The sequence below is a fragment of the Mixophyes fleayi genome, chromosome 3 (assembly GCF_038048845.1).
Source record: "Mixophyes fleayi isolate aMixFle1 chromosome 3, aMixFle1.hap1, whole genome shotgun sequence".
Classification (NCBI taxonomy): domain Eukaryota; kingdom Metazoa; phylum Chordata; class Amphibia; order Anura; family Limnodynastidae; genus Mixophyes; species Mixophyes fleayi.
In genome coordinates this window covers 53380888-53401947 of record NC_134404.1, presented here as the reverse complement: position 1 = coordinate 53401947, position 21060 = coordinate 53380888, and the positions used below count along the sequence as shown (strand labels likewise).

General features: G+C 39.4%; 1 protein-coding gene and 1 long non-coding RNA gene across 3 annotated transcripts in view; both read left to right on the top strand.

Moving 5' to 3' along the window:
• Window positions 1-8834: 8834 nt before the first annotated feature.
• LOC142142638 (uncharacterized) overlaps window positions 8835-21060 on the top strand; it is a 151174-nt gene continuing 138948 nt past the window's right edge. Inside the window, exon 1 of the long non-coding RNA XR_012689255.1 lies at window positions 8835-8878. This is a non-coding gene — a long non-coding RNA (uncharacterized LOC142142638). The remainder of the gene's footprint in view (window positions 8879-21060) is intronic.
• The window catches only part of COLEC11 (collectin subfamily member 11), a 67556-nt gene continuing 64122 nt past the window's right edge, over window positions 17627-21060 (top strand). The window contains exon 1 of one of the 2 annotated variants that reach the window (XM_075201488.1): window positions 17627-17728. The gene's annotated coding sequence lies outside the window, so the exon portion shown is untranslated. The remainder of the gene's footprint in view (window positions 17729-21060) is intronic. The other variant, XM_075201490.1, reaches the window with a different exon arrangement.

Genomic DNA, 21060 nt, shown 5'->3' with positions numbered 1-21060 from the left:
GATTGCTATCAGAAATACCACTTTAAATGTAAGCCATTTGAGGGTTACTTTCTGTAGAGGCTCACAGGGATCAGATCCTAGAAGCATCTAATATATTAAGCTTCCAAGGCGACCTAAAGTTTGGTATGAGGTCTAATTCACCCTGATGAGTTTGGAATGGTAGCAGACGCTGGATCAAATTATTTAGGTTTGCACCTGAGCTTTTTCTAAATCCTATAATAAATATAATCTTTTTTTTGTTCTGGATTTCAGAAGTGCATTACATGGCCAAAAGTAACTACACTTGAACATTGCATATCTATGCTTGTTGAGCTTGTCATTCCAAAACCATGGGCATTAATATGGAGTTGGTCCTCTTTGGTTTTCTAACAGCCCCCCACTCACCTGGGAAGGCTTTCCACTAGTTTTTAGAACATTGCAAGAATTCACATCCATTAGAAACGAGCTTTAGTGAGGTAAGGTACTGATGTAGGCCTGGCGCCCAGTTAGTATTACAATTCATCCCAAAGATGTACATTGGACTCGAGGTCGGGGTTCTATGAAGGCTGGTTAAGTTTTTCAATACCAAACTTGGGATACAATTAGTTGATAGACCTTGCTTTCTGAATGGTGGAGGGGATTTTGATGCTAAACCATGAAATGCAGCCTCAGACCATTATCCCTCCTCCACAAAACATTTGTAAGTATGCATTGGAGTAGGAAAAGTTCTCATAGAATTTGCCAAACCCGAATTTGTGCTTTAGAATGTTAGATGAAGTGTGATTTGTGGTTTGGTGTATCGTATGGTTAGTGTGCGGCTGCTCGACCATAGAAGCCCAATCCATGTAGCTCCTGCCTAACTGTTCTTTTGCTGATGCTGCATCCAGAGACAGTTTGGAACTCTAGTGTTGCAACCGAAGACTTATTATGGGCTCTGCACTTCAGCACTAGGTCCCATTCTGAGTTTGTGGCTTATCGCTTCGAGGCTGAGGTGGTGTTTCTAGACATTTCCACTTCACACTAATGACACTTGATTTGAATCTGTTCTAGCAAGGCATGGAATTTGACAAACTTGACTTGTTGGAAAGGTTGCATCCTATGACAGTGCCAAGTCATGCTAATGTTTGACACTGGCTATTGCATGGCTGGATGCTTTATTTTAAAACTCTGGTTACCAATGGGTGTGACTGAAATGGCCAAACACTAATTTTAAGTGGTAACTCTAACTTTTGGCCATGTAGTGTACCTCCACATTGTGACTTGTATTTTAGCAATGACCCCCCTCAGTCTCCATGCTATCAAAGACCCTTTAACTTTGGTGCCTGATATAGATGGTCTGACCGGGCTTGTGGAAGTCGAGGTTGTTTCTAAAGCATTCCCCAGACTATTGCACACAGTTGACATGACCAAAATGGAAGTACCACTATTACTACTGCTTCTTTCTTGATTTTTCCAGTGTGTGGGCAATGAGTAAAGCATACTTTTATTTTAAAGTTCCCTGGTATTAATAGAGTATCTAGTCCCTTCCTTCTGGTAGTGTTGTAATGTGAATTGAACTGTTACTTTGGTGTTCGAGTATGTCCTTGTCGGGTCCATTCTCTGGGATGAATTTGACATGTGAAATAATCTGCTATACTATTGTTTATACCTGCTACATGTAGTGCAGACAGAAAATTAATCTGCCAATTTCAAGACTTGACACTTCTGTCATGATCTTCTTCCACCCTGGTGGTTTATGAAAGCAACTACTTTGTAGTTGTCAGTATTCCCAAATATAAGGACCATGGAGAGTAGCATAATTGAAACAAAGTGGTTTTATCTTAACACATGTCATGCAGGAAAAATGAAATGCAGGAAATTGTAAGGCGGTTAGCAGAAGTCAATAAAACCAAGATTGCTGAGGAACAGGAGTACTGGATACCAGGCAGAGAAGAATAGCTGCAGGTACTGGATATGAGCATTACCAGGTTTACCCGGCGATGCTAGATATCGGGTACAGGTTTGGCAGGATACCTGGGTTTAGCTAGGAAGCTGGAGACCAGGTGCAGGTTCAAGTAGACTGGATTGCCTGCATTTTCCACTAGAGCAGGAAATACTGGTGTAGGATGAGATGCAGGAACAAGGAGTCGGGCAAGCCAGAAGATCCACAATAATACCAGGCAGTAAGAGCAAGGTCAAACAAAACCAGGGTCTAGGTCACAGGAGGAGGTGCAAACTGTAGGACCAAGCAGGATTCAAATACCAGGGAGCAGGTCAGGATCAGATCACATGAGTTAAGTGGAGAAACCAGCAGCAAAGACAATCTCTTAAAGGCCAGAGTCAGTTGATTAGAAGTAGAAGCAGAACACATGATGGAAGTTTAACCCTTTCCTGGTAGAAACAAACGAAGGCACAGCAGCATCTAGCGAGGAGATGCTTAACTGCAGCCAGGGGCAAATCGTGATGCCAGTTATCTCCAAAAAAAAACTCCTATGCTACCCTTATTGCTAGGATATTCGTATGTATGTCCTGTAAGTCCCCAGCCTCTGGGGCTGGAGTCTGCACAGTCCATTCTTGTTGTGAAAGGGACAATACTTGAACTCTTAGGGGCGTATTCAATTGTTCCTCCGGCCGCCGGAAAAATGAGTGCTCTAAAACTATTACTGTTTATACGGTAATTACTCGCTGAATTTCATCTCAGCTCCCTAAGCTGCGAGATGAAATTCAGCGAGTGAACTACCGTATTAACGTTTTTTGCGCGCAATATTACCGTATAAACGGTAATAGTTTTAACGCACTCGTTTTTCCGGCGGCCGCAGGAACAATTGAATACCCCCATTAATCTTGTTTTTTGCCTCCATCCAAGTATTTCCTTGCAGAATTTGTAAGCTATATGGAGAGAAAACAAAGAGACTACTTACTACTTATGTGAACAATATTTAGAATCTTTTTCATCCTCACCAGTGTGTTAAACATGAATTTTGTTTCTTGGAAGGAGACTGACACAGGGCACACTTGGGTGACTGAGTTAAAACAGAATGGTTATGAATAGTGGGAAAGAGGGGTGCATGGAGGACTTGACCTTTATTACATGGTCTGGTACCCTTGTTCCATCCTCAACATTTAAGTAAAGTAAGACAAAATATAATAAACTTAGACTCCAGCTCAAATGTAAAGTACAGCTTGCTGTTTTTGGTTTCACTGTGTCCTTTTTGTTTTTGCCTAAATGCAACATGCGTTCATAACTAAACAAACCATAACCTTAAAACACTATACAGTATAATTTATGAAAAAGAAAAAATAAATAAGTAGAAGGGATTGGATAGGGGAAATGCTATTTGTGTTTGTCTTTCCAGTACAAGTTATGAGTAATCTTCACAGGTTTAATGAGGGTCTTGTAATACCATTAACCAAATTATTCAACAGCTACAGGAGTAATTCCAGAGGACTGGGAGAGAGCGAATACAGTCCTACTACACAAAAGTGGAAGCAAGGAAGAGGCAAGAAACTACCAACCAGTGAGCCTTACATCAGTGTCTGTCTGGTTAGCAGTCTCAATTTTTACCAAAATCAGAGCAAGGTCTAAGAGACCAGTAGGTTCAATTTCAGCTTGAATGGCTTTTGCGTTCAGTGTGTTGGAAATTAAGAAGTAATTAAGCCCAGAAAAGGTATGACAGAAAGAGGCGTAGGTATACTGCAGAACCACTGGATGGCGTAGTCTCCAAATGTCTACAACTTGCAATTGTTTGGATAAATATTGGATGTCCACTTTATGTTGGTGTGTCTGTCCACCAGAAGAGCTTTCTTTGTCCATTTGTTGTGAGGCAACTATGATAAAGTCTATTAATAACTGGGAGTCTGTGATACAATTTATTCACTGTTTCTCAGTAAAATAATTTATCATGTGTGTGGAGTGTATAAATGCATATTGTATAACCTAGTACCCACATACTTCCAGTATGACATAACAGCCTATATATACTGTTTATTATGAATTTCATTTTGGATAGCTTTACGTATTAATATACTTACCCCTCTGGATTTAGATGTATAGGATGAATAATCAACTACCAGTTGTCTAAGCATTTTTAATTTTTCTTGCTCTAAGCCCGTCAAGTGAGTTTCTTGGAGAAAAGTGATTTCAGAGTTCAATTTGTTAATGTAGATTAAAACTTTTCTCCTGTTTAGCTGTAGAATTAATATTCCTAATGTTTCATGAGCAAAATTTTAGTTAAAAAAAATCTACATCCTCCTTCCCTTGGTTTTTCACCTAACTGCATCAGGTTATAGAGAGCATAGGATATAGAAAGTTGACCGGACTTGGAAACACAGAAGAAAATGAAAAAGGTATTAAAACAAATAAAAAAATAAAATATGAGAAGAAAGTTTGAAAGCGTGGTACCGACTCAACCACAGTGGTAATGGTGCACAGAACATTGGTGTATGAAAATTATAACATGTCAAGGTAATAGTGTGGAATAATGCACAGTAAAGTACAGATTATAAAACAAAATATTAAAGGCATTCTGAGCAATACGTTGGCAAAATAATTTATTTCAATCTTGTATAAAATATGGTGAGGATCAACAACTTTAATTGCCAAAACATCTTAATCATCCTGAACCGTAACGGTGTGTTGTAGTCAATGAGAGAAAAATAATAATGATAAAAAAAAAAAAAAAAAAAAAATCTGAAAAAGCTAACAATAACCTAATTGTGGTTCAGGAGAGTGAGTATAATCTACAAATAAAACCCAATAATCACTGAAGGACAAAAGTCATTGATCTACAACTTTATCCATCTGAGGGGAGGATTTTTTTTCCCTTAAATGTTTTATTCCTGTAGCGTGGTATGTTTGTGTGCTATTTATAACTGTTTTTGAATACAGCAAGGTGTTTGCATGTTAGGTTTATAAGCAAACATATACAATTGATAGGAAATTTTAACACATCTACAGTATTTCAAGATACTCTGTAGCAGATATAATGGAATACAGAGAAAATAAATGATGACAAAATTATTAATCTGTTTCATAAACACAAAACATTTATTAGTAAGCAACTCTGTTTGAAGTAGGATGTTGAAACCTTAGCTGTATATTGAGTTAGTGCCATGTAGGCTATTTCTTTAAAAACAATCCAGCATCCACGTTCCAGCAGACATGGGCTGACAACATCTACTAGACATCTCTTTTTCTATACTGATTTAGCAAGACTAGCCTGGTAGCCACAAAATGTGTGCTCCATGCAGTGAAATCCAATACTCTCTTTCAGGGGTCCTTAGTGAAGACTGAGGTTCCCAATAGACACTGCTTCATTGTTAGCCTTTACCAATCGCTAATGACATAGGGGATCACACCCGGTTTTGTTGTGACATTTAGATCTAGGGATTAAAGTTGTAAAAAATTGATTGCAGCTTATAGGAGAGCCCTAAAAACTTGATTTGTACATTACAAATTATGGAAATCATTGGATTCCAAAACCGAACTTATAGGAACACTGGCATTTTTTGAGCCATGATCCATAACTGAGAAATTCATTTTCAGATAGAATTTACAGGATAGTCAGGAATTTAAAGCATATGTTGGTCCATAGTTAATTTGTTGCACATATTCCAAAATGTGGTTTGATAAAGTGCAAATATTAGGTACCTTCCATTGTGGGCATTGTAAAGCTTAGAATTTGTGGCAGGGTGCATAGTTGGATACAAGTTACTTGTTCTCTACAGACATGGCCAAAAGTTTTGAGAATGACACATATATTATTTTTCACAAAGTCTGCTGCCTCAGTTTTTATAATGGCAATTTGCATATACTCCAGAATGTCATGAAGAGTGATCAGATAAATTGCAATTAATTTCAAAGTCCCTCTTTGCCATGACAATGAACTTTATTCCCAAAACAACATTTCCACTGCATTTCAACCCTGCCACGAAAGGACCAGCTGACATCAGGTCAGTGATTCTCTCGTTAACACAGATGAGAGTGTTGACGAGGACAAGGCTGGAGATCACTCTGTCATGCTGATTGAGTTAGAATGACAGTTTGGAAGCTTTAAAAGGAGGGTGGTGCTTAAAATCATTTTTCTTCCTTTGTTAACCATGGTTATCTGCAAGGAAACACGTGCAGTCATCATTGCTTTGCACAAAAAGGGCTTCACAGGCAAGGATATTGCTAGTAAGATTTCACCTAAATCAACCATTTATCGGATCATCAAGAACTTCAATAGTTGTGAAGAAGGCTTCAGGGTGTCCAAGAAAGTCCAGCAAGCGTCAGGACCATCTCCTAAAGTTGATTCCGCTGCGGGATTGGGGCATCACCAGTGCAGAGCTTGCTCAGGAATGGCAGCAGGCAGGTGTGAGTGCTTCTGCACGCACAGTGAGGCGAAGACGCTTGGAAGATGGCCTGGTGTCAAGAATGGACAGCAAAGAAGCCACTTCTCTCCAGAAAAAACATCAGGGACAGACTGATATTCTGCAAAAGGTACAAGGATTGGACTGCTGAGGACTGGGGTAAAGTCATTTTCTCTGATGAATCCCCTTTCAGATTGTTTGGGGCATCTGGAAAAATGCTTGTCCGAAGAGGGAAAGGTGAGCACTACCATCAGTCCTGTGTCATGCCAACAGTAAAGCATCCTGAGACCATTCATGTTTGGAGTTGCTGCTCAGCCAAGGGAGTGGGCCTAAGAACACAGCCATTAATAAAGAATGGTACCAAAACATCCTCCAAGAGCAACTTCTGCCAACCATCCAAGAACAGTTTGGTGATGAACAATGCCTTTTCCAGCATGATGGAGCACCTTGCCCTAAGGCAAAAGTGATAACTAAGTGGCTCGGGGATCAAAACATGAAAATTTAGGGTCCATGGCCAGGAAACTCCCCAGTCCTTAATTCCATTCAGAACTTGTGGTCAATCCTCAAGAGGCGGATGGACAAACAAAAACCCACAAATTCTGAAAAACTCCAAGCATTGATTATGCAAGAGTGGGCAGCCATCAGTCAGTATGTGGCCCAGAAGTTGATTGACAGTATGTCAGGGCGAATTGCAGAGGTCTTCAAAAAGTAGGGTCAACACTGCAAATATTGACTCTTTGCAAAAACTGAATGTAATTGTCAATAAAAGCCTTTGACACTTATGAAATGTTTGTTATGTTATTTCAGTATACCGTAGCAACATCTAACACAAAGGTCTAAAAACGCTGAAGCAGCAAAGTTTGTGAAAAACAATACTTGTCATTCTCAATACTTTTGGCCATGACTGTACATGGTTCAGGGCTACCATAAGCCCCAAAGTGCTCTATATCTGCAAACCTGTAAGTGTATAATTTTATCCATAATAAAGTGTTTTCTGATATATTACTGGCCCTGGTGATTCCTTCCAGCTATCTTGTATGATGCTTGATTTTGCACAATTCTATCCTGCATCCAGGACAGGGGACCTAAAGAGGCTTAGGGATCACCAAAGTGCCCAAAGTCTGCTTGATTTAGCACGATTGTAAGTGCATGTATTTTGTGATTTTATAGGTCCAAAGCCTTCTTGCATCTGATCTGTTGTGGCTTTCTCTGATGTTTTCTCTGATGTTTTTTCCTAACGCCTATCCCTCCATTTTGAAATGATTACAGGGGCACAGTTCCTCAGGAATATTTGGATGGTTTTTTAACTTATCCTGCCAAAGAAGCAATATGGGAACTACCATGAAATGACTGACTACTTTCAAAAAAGACCAATGCAGTGATATTTTCTACCGAGTGTAGCTTATAACTAGTCACTTTCTATGCTAGGCATAGTCATATATAAGGTGGGCTGTATTTTAATGTAACCAATCTTTTCACCTATGTCTCTTTGTAGAATATTGTATGCACATATATTTTATTGAATATTTTTTAAAAACAATTTTAAAATAGACCGTACTTACAAATCCGGTATATTTACTGTTGATGGGGAAAAATAAAGAAAAAGAGAAGTGCTTATACAGTGTAGCATTTACAATAATTATAGCTTCCTGAATACACAAATATTTTATGTACAGGATCTATGACTTAAAGAAGATTTTCTTTTAGCCAGTATCTCAGATAAATAAAATTTTATCTACTACCAATATCAGTTACTCTCACATGAGTGCGCCAGTCTCTTGATCTTTTCAAATCGAATCTCTCCCGGGAATTCCGGTAGAGTAGGCAGGTATGAGTAATATACAGTGTATCCACTGAAGGTCCTTTAAAAGTACCAGCCTTTCCTGTTTATCTTGTAGTAATTATCCACTTTTTCCACTAGGGGTCCTTAAATGCTCAACTTGATCCTTGTTTTATTGTACAGTAATTATACAGTATCCCCTAAAAGGCTCTATTTTTTTTTATATACTTATGTTATTGTGTAATAATTATCAAAAAAATTTTCCACTACAGGTCCCCTAAAAGACTCTTCTCTTTTTTCTGTGACATAATTAATAAGGTTTTCTGAAGTTTTGGAATTCAAAAATCAAAACAGTTTTTAGTGAGAATTTTGAATTTCTCTGTTGAAAAAAGTCACAAAACTAAGAAGAATAAGGAATATTTTATATTTTAAACCCACTTTTGCTTACGTTTAATAAGCACGGTTTGGTTTCAGTTCAGAATTCATTTGAAACTTAAGAGACAGAATTTGGCCAAGTACTAAAATATGGTGTATTTCTACTGGTTGCCCCATATTTGGAAGGACAGTCCCCATTTGAAGTGCACACACTCACACAGACACAGACAGACAGAGAGGGAGTGACTAGGGTCAATTTTGATAGCAGCCAATTAACCTACCAGTATGTTTTTGGAGTGTGGGAGGAAACCCACGCAAACACAGGGAGAACATACAAACTCCAGACAGATAAGGCCATGGTCGGGAATTGAACTCATGACCCCAGTGCTGTGAGGCAGAAGTGCTAACCACTAGGCCACTGTGCTGCCCATATAATGTAATGAAGTGTCATACACATTAGAGAATAGTGTTTGGGCACTGTTATTAATATATGCAAAAGTCTCAATGTATAATATCATTACAGACACAAATCTAAAATAAAAGTACAAATTCTATTAAGTACAAACATTTGTTTTTCTCTTTAAGAATGAAATGTGAATCTTCTTTCCTGCCGCAGTCAAAATGGAAATATCAATTAAATTATGTGAATAGACAGTGACAGTTCACATAAGTTAGTACCCACACTAGTGAATTACGTATTATCAGTGGGAGGAATCAAGACACAATCAGCCAATCAGAAGCAGTTTGTCAAGATTGTCATCAGTTTGTATTATTGCACAAGTACCCGCAAGAGAGGCAACTCCTAAACGACGTGTATGCTTTTGTGTCCAGGTCTGACCCACTTACTTTTATGAGAACAAACCATTACTGTACATTGTATTCGCTTGCCCTCTCCTTCGTTCCTCTGTTCTGCCTCTCCTAAGTGTAAGGAGTAATAAGATGGGACCAAATTTGCATGCAAATATATGTGTATATATTTTTAGTATGCAGAAATGTGTATTTTATGCTTACTAAAAATATAAGTTCTTTATTTGACTCATATCCTGGGGTTGTAGATGAGTACAAGCTCCCATCTCCATTTCATTAAGCCCAGAAACATACAATCAGGAGTTTTCTAGGACATTTCTACTACTGTCCTGTAGCATCTAGTAGCCTGCTCAGAATAAAACCCTTGAATATCTCATTCTAATCTTATCCATGTCAGGCGCCGTCCCGCTGTCTGTTCGGGACGGTGGCCTGCATCCCCTCCCCGCGCGTCTGGTTGCCAGGAAACCAGACGTAGATCTTCCGGCCAGCCCGGCCGTCTGCGCAACAGAACGCTACTGCCGCCCCCTCTCCATCCATTGGCTTCCCAGACTTTATAAGGCATATCCAGTCTGACCTCCAGTTCCAGAGTATTAGTATATTGCCTGCTTCAGCGTTCCTGTACATTTGCTTTGCCTTGACTATCCTGCCTTCCAGTGTCCTTTCTACCTGGACCGTTTGACCACTCTTTTGGATTTCCCTGTTGTACCGCATTACCAGACTGTTACCGACCCGGCTTGTCTCACCACTCTTCTGGATACTCCTAGTGTACCTTGTTTGCCAGCATTGTTACCGATTCAGCTTGTCTGACCATTCTTCTCACGTGCCTCGCTATCCCACTTGGGGAAGGACCGCAACCTGCGTGTCTCCTGCGGCGGAGTCCATACCTCCTTGCGGGGGTCCCTGGTGAATACCAGGGGCACGTTAGATTCCGCACCTTCCTCCAAGTAGTGCCAACGCTAGCAGGTACGCGACATTTTGTTGTGACAATCCAGACTCTGCTTTCTATAGAAAAAGTTGCTAGGCTGAAAGTTAGAGAGTGGCTTTCTCAAACCTTGTTTTCATAATGTTTGATGTGTGGTTTACTAAAGACCAAACCGCACATCAGAGCGCATGAATCCAAAACGTCAGATCTGAAACCGCAATCCTGCTTTTCGCCATATTCGAAACATACAGATCGGGCAGTTTATTAAGTGGCGGACAAAAAAATGTCCCTTCCATTTTCTTAAAGCCCGGCCTCCTCAGCATTGTTTAGTAAAAAATAAAAAAAAAAATGCCCCCATTCCTGAAGAAGTGAAGCATGCCCCCATAACTAATATATATTTAGTATTATTTCATGTTTGCCATCAGGAAAACTAGTTACCTAACATCTGCAATCTTTCTTGCGTAATTGAATGGGAAGAAAAACTCTCTTTTCTAAAGAAGTGATATTTCTTCAGGATTTGCAGATTGGTCCAGATATCAGTCACCAGTAGTGATGCTGGAATATGTTTCAAAGTGGTTCTCAGATTAAGCCTATATGGCCAACACCCAAAATATCGAATACAGTCCTTAGCTCTATTGGCTTTTGCTCTGAATAATATAGGGAGACCCCATATCTATCTGCGATGCATGCTGCAGGGGAACTACAGGTACAACAGATACCTTACCAATCTGTCCTTACTGAGTCTCAATCTAGCCCTCCTGTAGCATTTTATAGACTTGTGCTTCGTATATACATAATAGACTATTAAGAAGGACAGAGACTGATTATCCAGTAGGCTGTAGCATAGGCAGCAAAGTTTTTTTGGCGGTGTATAACTGTGACAGGGAGAGGTATAAACTAAAATTCATTTTAAAATATAAGAGAATAGTTGTTCTCCAAAGTAAAAAGAAATCACGAAAGAAAAATGTAGTAAGGCTTCCATAGTGACATATTCCCATGGTAAAGGCTGAAGATAATAATTCGTCCTCTGGTGGGTGCTTGAGGATAAGCGAGTAGGAGAGTTGACAAATACATTTATTTTATGATTTACTACTTTTTAATTATGTTTCTATAATACTGAAAGCAATAAAGAAAATTAAGCATTTGAATAAAAATACAATTTGTATCAGCAATTAATAATTGAATCTGTAGTAATTATCCCCATAGTGACAGATTTTACGCAAAATACATTTTTCATTGATTTGTTGTTGAATACTGGCGTAAACATTGGTGGGAGGGGGAGGAGCCCGAATTTTACATTAAAAACAAATTCGTTTTTGCCTACCATGTATTTCCATGGTACTATGAGCATATTAGCCACCTGAACCCTTAATCAGGCCCTGAAGAAGGATTTGATATTTACAATTTAATACGCATGTGACTGTATCATGTGATTCTCCAAAATAGCCGTATAATGCTCTGAGATTACAGTTATATGATTTGTTTATTACAACTCTACAGCATACATACCGACTTTTATAACTCTTGTCTCCAAGATATACCAGTGGACAGGTCATGTGACGGGGGTAGGAGAGGGCGTGGTGAAATTGTCTCATCACCATAGCCATGCCCCTACTAGAAAATGCAGAAATTTGCGGCACCAATGCGATGACGTCACCACACTCCCCTCCACAAGGATCAGGGAGACTGCCTGTTCTTCCGGGAGTCTGGGAGGACTACCTGAGAATCGTGAGCCTCCCGGAAATTCCAGCAGAGTAGGCACATATGCTCTACAGCTGATCATCTACATCACTGCTAGTGACCATTTCCAATCTGTATTCTCCCTACAAGGACATACCCTGATTTGTGGGCAGCAGCAGACCATTTTTCTTTTCACGAACATAACCTTTTTTTTGACTTATTCTCAAAGTTTGTGATAATCTAGCCTCGGCTTAGACAGCTGTTTTCAACATCCAGGCACACTTTATACTGGAAAGCGCATTTTTACCAGTGTAATTAAAGCATTTAAATGTAAAATAGTGACAGATGTGATAAAGAGAGCCCCAATATAATATGTACATCATATGTATCATCATCAACATTTATTTATATAGCGCCAGCAAATTCCGTAGCGCTTTACAATTGGGAACAAACACTGATAAGACAATACTGGGTAATACATACAGACAGAGAGGTAAGAGAACCCTGCTCGCAAGCTTACAATCTATAGGACAATGGGAGTTAGAAACACAAGGGCATGTGCTACATCATATTGCACAATGTACCAGCTAGACTGCAAAGGTAAAAGTACTGAGTGGGCTGTGTGTGTTGCAATGTTGGTCAGAGGGTTGTTGTCTTGCGTTAGCAGTGTAGAGGATGGTAATAGGGTAATTTAGGGAAATTAAGATGGTGGTTGAGGAATATCATAACCTTGTCTGAAGAGGTGGGTTTTCAGTGAACGCTTGAAGGTTTGAAGACTAGAGGAAAGTCTTATTGTGCGTGGGAGGGAATTCCACAAATTAATTACATTAGACTAATATAAACTCAGTAAAGCGTGGCAGTGCTTTAAGTGATGTTTTTACAGTTTCCCCCTTGGAAGTTTTCATATGTACGTGAAATGACGCATAATCCGTAACGAGGGTATTCTCATTGCTGTGCACAAAGTATTTTCTCAGAAGGAAATGTCTGCATATTTTTTGGTTTGTAAAAGACGTATGCACAACTTTCGCTTTAAGGACATAGTATAGATATCACTTGTTAAATAAAGAAGAATCTGACACATTGGGCAGTTATCTATCACTGCTTACATCTGACACTTTAAAATATATTGGTATATGTCAAAGAACTGTAAGCATCAGTCACCTCTATAGATAAGTAAATAGCTCGAGTTGCAAGACAAGCAGACATCTATCAGTGTTTAGGCCGTGTCTGCTTCTCCATTCACTCTTCTAGCGTAGTGACAGAACACAGAAGGCGGCTGAGAGGTGAAAAATGAGATAACAAAAAGCAGAAGGATCGGAAAAGATTACTGTATATATTCCAAATCACCAATAAAACTAATATATAGTAAATATAAAGAAATGTATAAAGGGACAATAAAATAAATGAGGGACTGTTAATTTATGTAAAATATAGTAAAAGAATATTGTGAGTGGATTATATAATTCATAAATATTGTGCATTCTGCGCTATTTGTAATTTGGAAATGATCAGTTATTCAGCAGCCAGAAACAGTAGATAAACACATTTTAGGAGCAATTTCCCCTGACAACAAGCACCATTTGCGCTTGTTCACCTCTGTCTGTTTGTTCTTAAGACATTGGCTCCACCCACCCATGTTGGAATGCATAACCGACAATAAAGGTTATTTACAAAAGTGGAAACGCTTTTTATGATGTCACACACCTATGTTTGCACACCTGTTTCCTAGGGAAGCATGGATTTTGGGCCCCTATTGCTGCATATGCGGAACTGCAAAGCTTTGCACCACCTGATGGGAACGGCTGTACAGATGTGTTTGGTGGGGTGTCCTTGAATTTTATGGTTACTTAGGAGGTTCATCCTATACTTTCAGTATCTTCCAGGTACCAGGCCCGGCGCTCCCATTAGGCAAGGTTAGGCACTTGCCTAGGGCGCCGGGCTCTAGAGGGCGCCACAGAATACTAAATGACTTTAAAACTGTGCGGCGACCGCTGACCATACCTGTCACGGCCGCCGCACAGCATTCAGATGCACGGGGAGGGGGGGGGAGAGGCTATTTTGTCACCACCGCCGCCTCTCTGCTCCGTCTCCTCCCCTCCACTTACTAGTGTCAGTGAGTGGAGGGGAGGAGACGGAGCAGAGAGGTGGCGGTGGTGAGACAAGGTAAGGAGAGACGGGGGGAGGAGGGTGCCGATTTTTGCGCGGGGGGGGGGGAGGGGCGCCGCTTTTTTAAAAATGCCTAGGGCACAATGGACCCTAGCACCGGCCCTGCCAGGTACACTATTCAACCAATGTAATAAAAACATTTAAACACACGTACAAGTGATACACGTAATAAGAAGAATTCTGATATCCTCTCACTCTATTCATTCAGTCAAGATAGAAATTAGGCTAAACAAAATATTATTTTAGGAGAAAAACTTTAAGGTTAGCACCCTAATATGGTAGTGGGTTGGACACTTTTTAATACAAGCATTTCCAGTTAAAACTGCAGCCCCGGAAAAGTGGGAAACAGGCACAATTATCCTTTGACAGCTCCAAAAACGAGAATGTGAACATGCACCTATGTACTAGGTGTACAATTAGGCACATTGAAATAAATAGAAAAGCTCTGCAGTTTTGCACTTTCATAAGTCACCATTAGTGACTTTTAGGGGTATATTTACTAAACTGCGGGTTTGAAAAAGTGAAGATGTTGCCTATAGCAACCAATCAGATTCTAGCTGTCATTTTGTACAATGTACTAAATAAATACTTAGGGCTAGATTTACTAACCTGCGAGTTTGAAAAAGTGGGGATGTTGCCTATAGCAACCAATCAGATTCTAGCTATCATTTTGTAGAAGGTACTAAATAAATGAAAGCTAGAATGTGATTGGTTGCTATAGGCAACATCCCCACTTTTTCAAACCCGCAGCTTAGTAAATCTAGCCCTTAGAATCTGATTAGTTGCTATAGGCAACATCTCCACTTTTTCAAACCCGCAGTTTAGTAAATATACCCTTTAGTGAAATAAGTGACAAAACACCTAAATATAAGGGTTTTCCCACACCAGCAACTTGTTAGTATGGCCCTTTGAATTTTGTACAATTCAAATTCGATGTAGACAGAATTTTTTTGTACTCATAGGAGTTCATACATCTGCTCTTTGTAGGCTGCCCTGCACCTTCCAATGAACGATTTTCAATAATACTCTGTATCTCTGGACAGGCAAAACTTGTGATTTACCCTCATTTTTACAGACCAGGTTTCGCAGAACATTCAGAGCCCGATTCATCAAGGCACGCATTCTAAGCATAACGTGTGTTTGTTTAAAAACACACATAAATTGGCTTTGCGTAATTCAACAGGGAACGGTTCTGGAGATTCGTTCACTGATGAATTCAGGTGTAGGTCTGCTGTGCTCTACTACACAATACATTGCAGTATACGTCCAATACGTTGATTATTATATGTGGATTATAAATGCGCAAATGAACACACAGAAAAAATATTGAATTAATGTCATCTGTTAATAATATAAGCATTAATGATAAGACATTTTTATATTTGCTCCTGATTGAAAACACATGTTATAGCATGCATACATGACTGTCAGACTTAGACTAGCCCTGTAGCTGGAGCAAGAGATAAGACAGAAAAACAAGTAACTTTGCAATGCCCAGAGCTTGAGTCGGATGTGGCAGCTTGTGCTTGAGTTTGGCTTGCTCTTACTGTACGTCGACTACAGCCAAACGCCCCTCCCCTGCCCGTTCCCTCCCCAAAATCGTAGGATGAAGTAAGTGAGTGACCTTTGCGCTCAAAGATGGAGGGGACAAGGCTGCGTTTACTGGCGTATGGTCCGGTCCTGGCCATGTGCAGAGTGATTTTTCGTACGATACGCAAAATCGGCATATACGTGTCCGGATGAATCAGGCTCTCAGTGTCTAGTAAAGTGAATAGTGAAGATACAACAGAGCTGATGACAAATGGAATGAAAATCTTTTGAAGTTAGTTGTCTTCTAAGTACAAAATATAATAAACTCAAAATCTATCAGTTGGAGTACCACAAGGCTCGGTGCTAGGTCCTTTGCTGTTCTCTATCTATACCGCTTCTCTTGGAAATCTAATAAGTTCCTTTGGCTTTCAGTATCATCTCTATGCGGATGATACCCAAATCTATCTATCCTCTCCTGATCTCTCGACATCTGTGTTGTCCCGTGTAACTGACTGTCTTTCTGCCATTTCATCTTGGATGTCCTCTCGTCAACTCAAACTTAATCTTTCTAAAACAGAGTTAATAATATTCCCACCCGCCAACAAGAGCATACCTGACATTTCTATCTCTGTTGATAACATGACCATAAATCCCACCCCACAAGCTCGCTGCCTAGGTGTAATCCTTGATTCACGCCTATCCTTTGTTCCCCACATTGACTCTATATCTAAATCATGTTACATGCATCTAAAGAACATTTCCAGAATCCGCACATATCTCACACAAGACACTGCTAAAACCTTAATTCATGCACTAATCATCTCCCGCATTGACTATTGCAATTCCCTCCTTACTGGTCTTCCCAAAAACAGACTCAAACCCCTAAAATCTATTTTGCATGCTTCGGCAAGACTGATTTTCCTTGCAAATAGCTATTCCTCTGTTGAATCACTCTGTATGTCTCTACACTGGCTGCCTGTCTTCTACCGAATCCAATATAAAATACTTTTACTAACCTACAAGGCCATCAACAAAGCTGCACCAACATACATCTCCTCTCTTGTCTCAAAATATCTCCCAACTCGGCAACTCCGTTCTGCAAAAGATCTGCGTCTCTCATCCACCCTCATTACATGCTCCCATTCCCGGTTACAGGACTTTTTTCGGGCTGCACCCACTCTATGGAACTCTCTCCCTCGCACAATAAGACTCTCCTCTGGTCTACAAACTTTCAAGCGTTCTCTGAAAACCTACCTATTCAGACAAGCTTATAATATTCCTCAACCACCATCTTAACCTCACTACCTTTAGCCTGTTACACAATTTCACACAAGACAACTACCCCCGGACCAACATTGTTGTGTGACAGGATCATTTAGCTTATGAGTCACCCTACCTTTGCAGTCTGGCTGGGCCAAGATGCAAAATGTATACTTAACCTCATGTGTCAATCTCCCATTGTCCCATAGATTGTAAGCTTGCGAGCAGGGCCTTCTCACCTCTTTGTCTGTTTTACCCAGTTTGTTTATTAGTTTATTACGTTTGTCCCCAATTGTAAAGCGCTACGGAATATGTTGGCGCTATATAAATAAATGATGATGATGATGATGATGATGAAGTAATGCATTTCTTTATGTTTTGACTATTTATTTCTTTCTTTTGTTTATTGAATATTTCACAAGTACAATAGTCATTTATTTATTAACATTTATGTATCTAGGGCCAGCCCAGCACACAATGATTTCTGTGCATAACTTCAACTATAAGTAAGACGTGATGAGGTGTAATAAAGAAGGAAATAGATTTTAATATATAAATTGTGCTCCATGATAATTCATTACAGTAACCCCTCTCTATGACCTACTGACAGCCCATACAGCCATATACAGAAGAGTCTAAAAATAATAGATTTTGAGTAGGTTACATCACAGGGCATTTTCTAGTTTCCCACACTTCTAGCCTAATTATCCAGCAGAGCAGCTGAAAACTTTCAAACAGGAAGCTGTTTACAGATAACACTTGTGACTCCTTGGGTTTGAGAGCTGAAGGTATCTTTTTCAATTAAGATCTGTCAGACTTTTGTAAACAGCAGCAATGAGGTTCATATGTGGTACGAGTCAGAGGACAGTTCCAGCCCCAATCCTCACGGGAAATACAAGGTAAGAAACTTGCTGCACTAAACTTTTCAATAACTTCTGATTGCCTTTCTCAATGTTTCTGTGTCTGAGGACTGAGGGAATATTCTGTTATATTGCAAGGACAATTGTTAGGACAAGTTATCTGTTTTTATAATCACCAACAAAACAGAGCACATTTCCACTGTGGAGTGGGAGCACTATTGACAGAAGCCACTTGAACATTTGCACATGTTACAGTGTAAATCATATATTATTATTATGAAAACTATTATTTAGTTGATTGATCAACAATTATCTAAAATACAATCACCTGGTTATATTTTAAGCTGACTTGTTTGTAAATTGTCCTATAGATTGTAAGCTTGCGAACAGGGTTCTCTTACCTCTCTGTCTGTATGTATTACCCAGTATTGTCTTATTAATGTTTGTTCCCAATTGTAAAGCGCTACGGAATTTGCTGGCGCTATATAAATAAATGTTGATGATGATGTTGATGAAATGACAGAGCTACTAGTTCTTTTTTCACTGTGCTTTCTTTGTACTGTACTGTGGAGCCCCAGTACATAATTACTTCATTACATCTGCCAGTAGAGGCAATTCCAGGGCTTAATTAGCGCTATGGGGGTATTTTTTGAATTTAGGCTGCAGATGCAATGATTCCCAGATATGGTGCTTAGTACAGGACAGTACAAGGGGAGGTTTTAATGAAAAGAGCTGATTTAGGATTAAGATTAGAATGTTGCATTCACAAAAGGTAAGTAGCAACTGCAGCAAAAATATTGCCGCATATCCTATGCCTCTACCCTGTCAGTGCAGTTTTTATAAATGATAGGAATTTGTGCTCATTACTTTCCTGCTGATTTCGTTTTGCACATATTTTCTGTACAAACATTTTCCTGCGTCAAGTAGTGATATTATTACTTAAGCGTTGCACTTGGCGTCTCATGTTGGATAGAATCAAGTTGTATTCCTTCATAAATATTCAACTGAGTAATTCTAATTCAGAAGTGACATAACTTTCTTACATTTGCAAATAATAACATTTCTCCACATTTGATATTTTGATGGAAGTGTTATAGCTAAACTATTTTTTGTTTCTAATTTGTAAAAATGGAAATTGCCAGAGTTCCTAAGTATTACCAAATGAATACAAATGTTGATCAGTGTTTCTGTTAGGGTTTTGTAGTGGATTATTTATTGTCTTCTGTACCATTTACTTCTGGCTGGCTGTGTGGGGGACTTTGTCATTTGTCTGTGTTCTATACAGCATAGTGGATAATAAAAAACATAGGAAAACACTTTAATAATTAATAGGCCACTAATCTTGTGATGTAATATAATTGTGATGATACAATTTGAGAGCAATTAAAAATGTTTTTAGCATGCATATGCCGTAGGATCAGAGTTTATTTATAAGCATATTTGTTGATATTAAATACTTTTAATATACGTTTAATAACTGCTAATGAATTAGGCAAGTGATTGACATATGCTATTTTTTTGTAAAATGTATTTGTTGACTCAAATAAATGTGTTGACTCACTGGTATATAAGCAACAATATAGTTAACTAACGTAATATTAACATAATACTCTTAAGACAGGTCGGCTACCGGTTTTGGATAAAAAAGGTTTTGGGTTTGGTCTTGGATCTGGATTTAATAAAACATTGTGAAAAACAGGTAAAATAATTTCATTTTGAGCTGTTTTTGCTCCAATAGTACTATTTATATATAGCATTAACATTCATTTCCAGTCATTATCCAGTGTATTTTATAATGATCCCTTCACAACTGTCCCAATTTTCACCTGCAGCTAGTTGTCTTAATGAAGGATTTTGTGACTTTGCCATCATTGCATTTGCTTTCTCTGATTCAGTTCAAAAAATAATAAACTGCAGAGTGTTGATATCTCTCTGTCATTGCACCCAAACTTCCTTTGCAAGTTCAGACTATTTCTGTAATTGAACAAATAAATAACCACATGCACATCAATGTAAATTTTGCAAAAGGTCACATTTCAATTTTGTTTTATTTAAACAAAAATCGTGGCGGAGAGAGCAATGGGAGTCAGCTAACAATTAATAGCAAAACCAAATAGTGGAAGGTCAAATTGCCATTACACCACTGGTCCCAGGATATAATCCTTTACGATGTCATAAGCTTTTAGAACTAACAGGAGAGGTCTTGACCTATAGCAGCCGCCTTTCACATAGATTTGGACGCACTTACAAGTACTCGGATGCCCCCAGGACTTAACTCAACGTAGTAAATGTTTTTGAGCAGGAACTGGTAAAACGAAGATAGGAGAAATGGGGCCAAGAGAACGACCCCCCCCATGTCCACTTAGGAGGCAGCAATAATTTAATTACAGCTTTTGTGCCCCGGCTGTCTGTTACTACCAGGGACGCAGTGGCAGTGTGATGTGTCCCAGTTGCCCTGGCATCAGAGTGAGTACACCGCTTCTTGGGGACGGTCTCTGCTGCAAGTCTAGGGCAGTCCCCTTTACCCCGGAGTTGGATGAAGCTTCCCCCAGGGGAATGAATTTTCAACCCTCCCTCCCCACAAATAAATATGAGTCCCCTGGTTTGATTCAGAAGGGGAGCATTATGGCACAGAACATATAAGTAAAACAAGGTAAGGAAAGCCCTGCTCCTGGCAACTGATAAATACTCTGACAATGTATTGTGTCTTTGAAGGCTTTAGTATGGCTGCAGGTATCCTTCATCTCTCAGCATGTTCATTTATTTATATAGTGGCAAGGTAAGGAAAGCCCTGCTCTTGGCTACAGATGAATGCTCTGGCAATGTATTGTATGCCTAATCTTTGAATTTCTGTAATATGGGTGCAGGCCACCTTCATCTCAGCATCTTTATTTATATTAGAGATGGGCAGGCTCGGTTCCCCGAGAACCGAACCCGCCAGAATTTCCAGAATCTGAGTTCCGAGCTGTGTCAGCTCGGTACTCTCCCGCCTGTTTGGATTCCAAAACGAGGCAAAACGTCATTGTGACGTCGTCGGATCTCGCAATTTTTAGAATGAATAATAAATATCCAGCATCATTTGAGACATGGATAGAGAAGGGTTAGGTGACGGTCGCAGTAATTGGAGTAGTAATTGGAGCAGTAATTAGCGCAGGAAGAGAGTAGTAGGAGGCATTTTCCCTAATTTACACTCCAACGGTTTGGGGTGTCAGATATTCCCCTCTTTGAAAAAAGCTATTTTCTGGTGTTGAAATTATTATATACCAGCACTATATATTTCTGAATTTGCACTACAAGTGCTTGGGGTGTCAGATATTCCCCTCTTTGAAAAAAGCAAATTTCTGGTGCTGAAATTATTATATACCAGTACT